General features: G+C 37.7%; 1 pseudogene across 1 annotated transcript; it reads left to right on the top strand.

Moving 5' to 3' along the window:
• The first annotated feature begins 657 nt into the window (after positions 1-657).
• LOC137711984 (wall-associated receptor kinase-like 20 pseudogene) lies at positions 658-2,844 on the top strand (annotated as a pseudogene). The gene has a single exon (XR_015955595.1). The product of XR_015955595.1 is annotated as a wall-associated receptor kinase-like 20 pseudogene (transcript).
• The last annotated feature ends 6,167 nt before the right edge of the window (positions 2,845-9,011 follow it).

The following is a 9,011-nucleotide window of genomic DNA, read 5'->3' as shown; positions in this document are numbered from 1 at the left end:
TGGAGATTTCATCCATTGCAAGTTCCCTTGTACTAGGAAATGTTGTTTCTTCCATGACCATCTAATATTCAGGATATAGTGGATATAGTGCACAAGTTGGGTATGCAAGTATTTGCGAAGATTGAATGATCAGATCATCGTTTGCTCATTCACGAATTTTTTTATTTTTCTTGTTATAAATGTTAATCATTTATCTTTTATGCAGAACATAGTAATTTTTTCTGCATAATTCTGTATTCTGCATCCCCCTAACTTATCTCGTCGATGGTCCACATGTATGTTTATTGGAGAAGAGAACATTGAAAAAATCCTAGCTAGCTAAGCTAGGTGTGATTAGCCATTATGTTGTGGAAATCTTTCTTTCGCCATCTAGTAGATTAGTATTCTCGATTTAATGATTTGTTCCTCAACTTCATGAAGGAAAGCACAAAAGTTGAAGCGTTTTTAGTAACTGCTTTCCTTAAGTAGAGGCCACACTATAAAGGAGGAATCCACAGCTCCTATAAACGCCAAAGCTTTTATGATTTTAACATAGATTCTTGCAGCCACTTTCCAATTTCTGTTTCACCCACTTTATTCTCTTCTTGTTTCCTTCTTTCAACTTTTGATGAAACTACTCTAATATGTGGGTAGAGGGATTCGAACTTGAGTGTAATGGGGCGGCCACAATATTCTACCCAACCGACTTAACCTCGTATCCTTTTATTTACCCCATCTTTGCGTCCCGTATGTATTGCCATAAGCTTTTCATTGCTTCCCCTTTGTTCGTGCAAATATGGTCATCAGGAAAAACATAATGCCAGGCTTCCTCTGCAGCTGTTTCTTCATCCTTTTTTGCATCTATCATTGCTGCTCCTCCCAAAAGACCTGCCCCGACTGTGGTTTCATGAAAGTTCCGTATCCACTAAGCACAAGCCCCGACTGTGGTGACCCCGACTACTCTCTCCATTGTGACCCCTCCTCTAAGAAACTCTATGTTCATGCCCTCAATGGAAGTTACTATCTTGTTCTTCAAATCATGGCTACGTATCAGCGCATGGTGGTACAACCGTCCCCATGGCTGCCCGGAAAATGTGTTACTCAAGACTTGGTGGTGAGTGAGGGCCTCTGGTTGAATCAGTCACTTCCTTTCAACATCACTTCGTCGAATACTATCTTCCTTTTCAACTGCTCTCCGCGGCTCTTGGTTTCTCCTCTCAATTGCACTTCATCTAGCCTCTGTCACCGGTACTTAGAAAGCTCAGGACACATTGATACAAACCGAGCACTACAGTGCGAAAACAGGCTTAATCTTTGCTGCACATTTGTTGCTGGTGGTATGCCTTCAGCATACAAGATTCGGCTTCACAGCTCAGGCTGCAAAGCCTTCAGAAGCATCCTTCATTTGGATATAAACAAGCCTGCGAGCCAATGGGAGGAGGGATTGGAAATTCAATGGGCATCTGCTCTTGAACCAATTTGTAGAACACAACTTGATTGCTCTTCAGATTCCAAATGTTCACCTACGGGTTCAAGCGATGTCTCACGCTGCCTTTGCAATAGGGAGTACTATTGGGATCATCTTGATGGCACTTGCTCAAAGAAGAAGAGGAACACGAAAGCGGGTCTGGCTCTGAAGGTCTCGATTGGGGTAATCTCATTTTTCATTGTAGCGGCAGTTATAGCAATTGTCACAGTGAAAAGATCCTGCAAATTCTCGGAGCAGAAGAAACTTACCAAGGCAAGAGAAGACATGTTGAAGAGCAATAGTGATGGGAAATCGGCTCGAATGTTTCACTTGAAAGATGTGAAGAAAGCCACCAATGGTTTCTCCAAAGACAGAGTTTTGGGGAGTGGTGGATTTGGAGAAGTGTACAAAGGAGAGCTCGAAGATGGGACTCTCGTCGCCGTCAAGTCAGCAAAAGTTGGCAACATCAAGAGCACTGAACAAGTACTAAATGAAGTTGGGATACTCTCCCAAGTCAACCACAAGAACCTGGTCAGACTCTTGGGATATTGTGTGGAAGCTGAGCAGCCATTGATGCTCTATGAGTACATCTCCAATGGCACTCTCAGTGACCATTTACACGGCAAGTTTTCGACATTTCTTGACTGGAAAACTAGGCTCAGAATTGCCTTGCAAACTGCTGAAGCATTGACCTATTTACATTCCGCGGCGCACACTCCCATCTACCATAGAGATGTCAAGTCAACCAACATCCTTCTGGACAGTGATTTGAACGCAAAAGTTGCAGATTTTGGGCTGTCCAGGTTGGCTTGTCCGGGGTTGAGTCATATCTCGACATGTGCTCAGGGAACATTAGGGTACTTAGACCCCGAATACTATCGGAACTATCAGTTAACTGACAAGAGTGATGTTTATAGCTATGGCGTTGTGCTGCTTGAGCTTTTAACATCACAAAAAGCCATTGATTTCTCACGCGATCATGACGACGTGAACTTAGCCATTTACGTGAGTGTAAGAGCCAACAATGGTGTTGCTATGGAGGTAGTGGATCCCCGGCTGCTTAGCGAAGAGCCTTCGGGGAATACAGTGGCAAGTGTAAAGCTTTTCTTAGAGCTTGGACTTGCATGTCTGAAGGAAAAGAAGGGAGATAGACCAGCCATGAAGGATGTTGTTCAAGAACTCCACTGCATAATTCAAGTTTTAGATCAACAAGTGGTTCATAATTAATGACATTATTAGTTATCATGAAATTATATCCATGTACTATGTAAGTATAGTAGTAGTAGAGTTTGAAAATGTTCTCACGTAACTTGTTATGTTGCCAGACTGTCAACTTAGACTATTCACTGAGCGAACAAATTTCGTCAGATAATATATGTACATTATTTCTTTGAATATTCATGATGTAAAATAAAGGAGTGGAGATGAAGGCCAAAGAATCATTGTTGGAGCAGCCCACAGAAGCCAAAGTAGTGATTCCATTCCAAGGAAGGAAGGATTGGTTTTGGATGGATGGAAAAAACTAGGGCTCTTGGGATCAGATGCTTTCTTTGGATTTTGATTGGTTGCCATGGACACACGAAAAAAAGATTAATTAAAAGCAAGGTTCTAAAAGACGCTAAGCGCTAGTCTGGCGGTGGGCTGGGGCCTAGCGCCTAGGCAGCTAGGACCTAGCGCCTAGGCAGCTAGGACCTAGCGCCTAGGCGGCTAGGCGTGGTCTAGGCGGGTGTCTAAGCGGATTTAAGTAAATCTATTATATTTTGTGTAAATAAATGTTTGTTTATACTTAAAATATATATAATTTCATCATAAACTACAAAATAGAATGACATATATAATATGAAGTATTGGAATATAATGAAAATATAGGGAACAAACATATAATGTGTGTTCATTTAACTATTCAGCAAGTCTCATACAATTTGTTGAAAAAAATAAAATACAAAATGAAAGTTATCTATTTTTTATCTAAGTGAGTTGCAACCTAAGCAGGTGCCTAGGTGGGTTTGGGCAGGTCTGTACGGGTTAGGCGGGTGCCTCATCAGGTCTAGGCTCCCCTTCTTAATTTTCAAACGTCTAAGCATTAATCAGGGCGGTGGCTCAACTACCTAGCGCCTAGGCAGCACTAGGCGGACATTTTTAGAACAATGATTAAAAGAACAAAGTATTAGAGGCTAAATAAATTAAAAGAAAAAGCAAAAAAAAAGGATTAAATGGGAACGTGTGAATTTGAACTCAAGATATCCTGCACCAATGTGATTAAAGTAGAAACTAAGCATCATTAAGATAGGTTTTAGTGTTGGCAACGCATATTAAAATGAAAAGTATACACGTGGGAACAGAACTGCCTTACTCATAGATGCAATAAGGTTACCAAAAAAATCATGCAATGAGATTTAATTAGTAAAAAGGGATATAGAGTGGGCATGTTTAGGGTCCGTTATTTGTAGTTTGAGGGATTAAACTAGACTGGTTTAGAATATGTTAAATTGGACCGGTTTAGAATAGGTTAAGTAAAACGAACGTAATGAAGCATTTGATGTATTGTCCGACTAAAAAGTAGGATATAAACAACTATAATATTATATTATTCAACACATATCTAATAATATTTTATTCTTTTATCAAATAATATTATTTTCACCCTTTTTTTTTTCTCTATAATACTCTACCTCTTTCTGGAAACTTCTCCTATCTTTTCTCTCTGTCCCATTCTCTCATTTCCTCCCTCTCTTTCCTGCAAAATACAGCCCTGCAAAATAAGGCCATGGAAGATCTTTCAAAATAAGCTCATCCTCTTCAACCCTCTTTCTCTATTAAGCATCTCTACCTTCCTCACCCTCTTTTCTCCCAAAAATTTTCGAATCTTTCTCCTTCCTCTGATACATGCATTGACTTCTCCTTCTGCAATTCCAAAATAAGATAGCCATCTCAGAAATTTCTGGGAAAAAGGAAGAATGCTTGCAGATCGACTTCTCTTATTGTTGTTATTGTTTTGCATTTTTTGTTTTTTGTTTTTTTTTTTTTTTTTTGGTAGTTGGATTTTGAGAGTTAGGCAGTGGGTGGGCAAACAGAGTTGCAGAGAAGAATGCTTACAAACGAAGCAGCGTGCAGACAATGCAATGTGCAAATAAGCAGATTTGGAGATGGGATCAACGATCCCATACATTTCGGGGGGACTCATTAAGACTACATAGCAAAGGATGTAGCGGGGTGTGTCCGACTGAATCTCATTAACGTTGTTCACACTAAGCATGGCCTAGCAATCCCAATTAAACCAGTCCAGTCCAATGAAGTATAGAGAGGGCAAATAAGCACCCCCTTATTGTTTTGACTAGGATTAGTCAAAACACAACCATTACATTGGCTTTTATTATATAATAGGATTAATTGTGAGTGTTGTCAATTTAGATTTCAACGAATTTTAATAGACTTTTTCTAGATTAATGTTAGAGAGACTAAATTTTGTAAACTAAATGACATGGAAGTTGATAATTAGATTATTACTTAAGCATTCATAAACGTGATCATTTTCTATTGGTGACATATTATTTTATCATTTAGTTTACAAATTTAGTTTAGAAATTTAATCTCCGTAATATTAATCTATTTTTTAAGTGACAGATTTCAAATTATTTTAATAGATTCATAATTTTATGTGGATTTTGACAGATTTATATGGATTTCTATTATAGATATCTATAAATTTGTATAGGCTTCTTTCGTGGATTTCTTAGGATTTAGTTGACTCTTGCAACATAAATGAATTTCTTCCCCAGTCTCATTTGAATTGTGACTTAAAGAAAAATACCAAATATCCTTGACTACATTTCTTAAGGAAGCATGACATTTCTTATTCAATTTGTTCTTCTTCCATTTGCTCCACTTCCATTTCTTCCTCCTCTTCGTCCACTTCCATTTCTTTTCCATCTTCTTCCACTTCCATGCTTGATTGAGACATTTTATAAACTACCCAACCAAATAGATAAAATCATAAGGAAATTAACAAAAGAAAGAATCGTGTGTGTGTGCGCGCGCGCATTGATCGAAGAGCTTGAGTAGTTATAAAGGATAGCTTTAGCGAACAGCATATCCATTCAAGAATGATGAGTTCAGGTTCAAGAACAACATATCCAATCATGAAAAATTGGGGTGGATTGCAATCTGCAAAGCTGCTCAGCTCACTTACAAACTCGTGAAAAATAGACATTTATGTGAAATCATCCGAAGTTCCCATCTTTTCTATTAATTGAAGTGAACGTTTGAATACGAAAAAGTAGAAATTATGTGAAATAAGAAATTAGGCATTAATTGAAATCCTAAAATTCCTAAAAACATATATCAAATAAAAACCCATCAACATTGATTCCTATGCCAGAAATTTGAAATTAGAGACCAAGCATCAGAATCATGGTATGGGTTTTCCTCACAAGTTGTTTTTACTGCCAGAATTTGTAGTGGCAAAATTACAGAACCCCTCATTTTTTTCCTCACTACAGCACCTCTCAAGTAAATTGTTAGGGTACCAATCGCTGGAGAAGAGAGAAAAAGGCGAAAAAAAGGATGCGTTGAGAGGAAAATTAAAGATTTAATTCATTCATAGCAGAGAGTAATTATTCATGGGGCTTATATACCCACTAGCCACAATAGACAAAATGTCTCTTCTGATGAGTCATCATAGAACAACTATTTCCTATTATACTAAAAGATAACAAATGATATAACAAGAAGGCCGGAAATGGATTCTCTCCTGAGCATCTGCTCAGGATCCTACTGACCCACACACAAGGGTCGTTAGATAAAAATTCAACGGCTACAATTATTACAACTTTAAATGAACTCTCTTGTTTGTAGTTGTTGAATTTTCATCTAACGACCCTTGTGTGTGGATCAGTAGGATCCTGAGCAGATGCTGAGGGGAGAATCCATTTCCGGCATAGAGTGCCTAACTACAGTAAGGGCCTAACATGGACCCCCCTTGAACAAGCCTCTCCTCAGGCTGTAAATTTTGGAAAACGGGTGAGTATTGAATCTACATCCTCCCAAGTCACGTCATGCTCCAGAAGGCCTTCTTGAATAGACCCTTTGAAATTTTTTTTTTCCAGGGGATCACATGAAATTACCCTCATAGGAGACTGGTAGCAGAACGGGAGAAGTCACAGTATGAGTTTCAACAAGGATATGGAAGGTAGGGTGAATGCAAGATTGAAGGGGAAGGTCTAGAGTATAAGCAACCTGACCAACAGGAGCAAGCATCTTGAAAGGACCATAGTAACAGGGGACCAGTTTCGGGCAGTGAGTTTTAGACACCGAGGTTTGGCGATGGGTTAAAGCTTGAGGAAAACCCAATCCCCAACTGAAAATGTGTGTTCAGATCGATGTTTATTAGTGTGCTGGCGCATTCGGTGTTGTGCAAGTTGCAGATGCTCACCCAACTTTTTAGTAGGGCATCTCGATCACGGAGGGCGACCTCGACCGGGTGCACCGGAGAACCAGGAATGTAAGTCGACACCGTGGGTGGAGGGTAGGCATCCACGGCCTAAAAAGGGTTCATTTTGATGACGGATTAGAAGGTGGTATTACACCACCGCTCTGCCCACGCTAGCCACTGAATCCAGTCCCTGAATTTGTCGCTCACAAAACTGCGCAAGTAGTGTTGGAAGAGGATGATAGGCGGAGCTTTTGCAAAGGTTGGTGCGCTTGACTTGGCATTCGTGTCATTTTCGTGACATACTTGATATCATAACGGGTCGTGTCGTGTAGCACCTGTTAAAGTAAACGGGTAATATAACTTGATCCAAAATCGACCCATTAATATTATCAAGTAAAATGATCCGACCCATACTCGTTAAAGAAAATACATTTTAAATCAATAATTAATGAAAATGAAAAACATAATTTGACAAAAAACAAATAGAAGACCTAATACTAAATTAATATATGCCTACTACGTTGTCACATAAACATTACTTCACGACATAACAAAAATAAATATAACAGAAAAACATTTGACTTTCAAGGATACCCAAAATAAGAGCTTAATGAAAAAACATTAGTACATTACTAAATACCAACTGTTCAAGGATATCCAACGGTAAAGATTTAATCTCATATAAATTAGATAAAATCATATGACTATTGTTTAAGTAAAAGGTTTTTTAGTAGTTTTTTAATTAATGTAGAAGTGTGAAAAAAAAAAAAAAAATATATATATATATATATATATATATAAACGCTCGTAATGACAAGTTTTACAACTTTCCTGAAGAGATCAACTCTGAAATTCGCCACTATAATAACATAAATTATATATAGATCTAAATTTAGCCGTTGATTGTCGTTCACATTTACGCTCCATTCTTCTCACAATTTTTTTTTTCGGATTTTCTATTTTGAAAACATGATCTCTTAGAGGATGCAGGACGATGAACGGTTCAGAATATGATATTACGTTCAGAGTTTTACCATTAGTGAAAATATTGCTCGAAGTTTGTAAAATCCTTATCTCAACTCATATTTCAATTAACCGTAAATAACGAAATGTGATATCAACGATCCAAACCATTCGTTTTTCTACCTTTGTTAAAAGATCACTTTTCAAAAAAGAAAATCTAAAAAATGAAATTCAATGAGTAGAATAAAGTATAAACGACAATCGACGGTTACATTTTTCCCGCTTCTACAATAATTATTATTAATTTCGCACTCAAATAAAAAAACACTATTCATGAGATTTGGAGTGTTTAAAAAATCTAAACCAATCACAATCGTTTATATACGCTTTCACATTTTCCAGACTTGTACATTAATGATTATGAATTTTATTTATTTTGAACTCCCTTAAAAATATTATCATAAGGGTTTGTATGGTTTTAAAAATGCAAACGACGATGTACTGACACACCCCGACCTTAGGAGGTCAGAGCATGCTGGCCGTCACCGTGAGGTGACGTAACCATAAAGGGTAAAATCGTCAACTCACACCAATGAAAAAGAAATTACAGTGAAAAGTAGGGACGGGTCGTCACATTTACCCATCCTCAAAGCATAGAGGATGTGATCACGAGCGTTTGTATATTTTTTTTCACATTATTCGTGCTTGTAAATTAATTAGGATTTTTGTCACAAATGATCATTGAAATTGACCCATCCAATCAAGATGGTCCCTAAAATTAAAAATCGATCAATGTAGTCCCTAAAAATGAATATCGTAAATCAATGTGATCCTTCCGTCATAATTCGGTCAACAATTCTGTTAAGTTGTGATGTGTTACACACTTGAGTTCCCAAATTTAACTAAATATTATTATATTGAATTAAAAATATTTAAATAATAAAAAAATTAATTTTTATCGTTTTCTTCCCCACCCCATCCGAGCAACACCCAACCTCCAGCCCACCCCGTTGCTTACATAAGAAAAGAAAATTCTGAAACAGTTACTCTCTCAAATATTTCCCAAAAGAAAAAGATATGGATCGAGAGCTCTAGTTTCTTTCTGGCATGGTCGACCCTACTCCTTTTGGCAACTAAAGTCCAAGAATACGTACTAACCAGCAAACTCGA

The sequence above is a fragment of the Pyrus communis genome, chromosome 14 (genome assembly GCF_041283825.1).
Source record: "Pyrus communis isolate YQ-2024b chromosome 14, ASM4128382v1, whole genome shotgun sequence".
Taxonomy (NCBI): domain Eukaryota; kingdom Viridiplantae; phylum Streptophyta; class Magnoliopsida; order Rosales; family Rosaceae; genus Pyrus; species Pyrus communis.
This window is presented reverse-complemented; position numbering and strand designations above follow the sequence as displayed.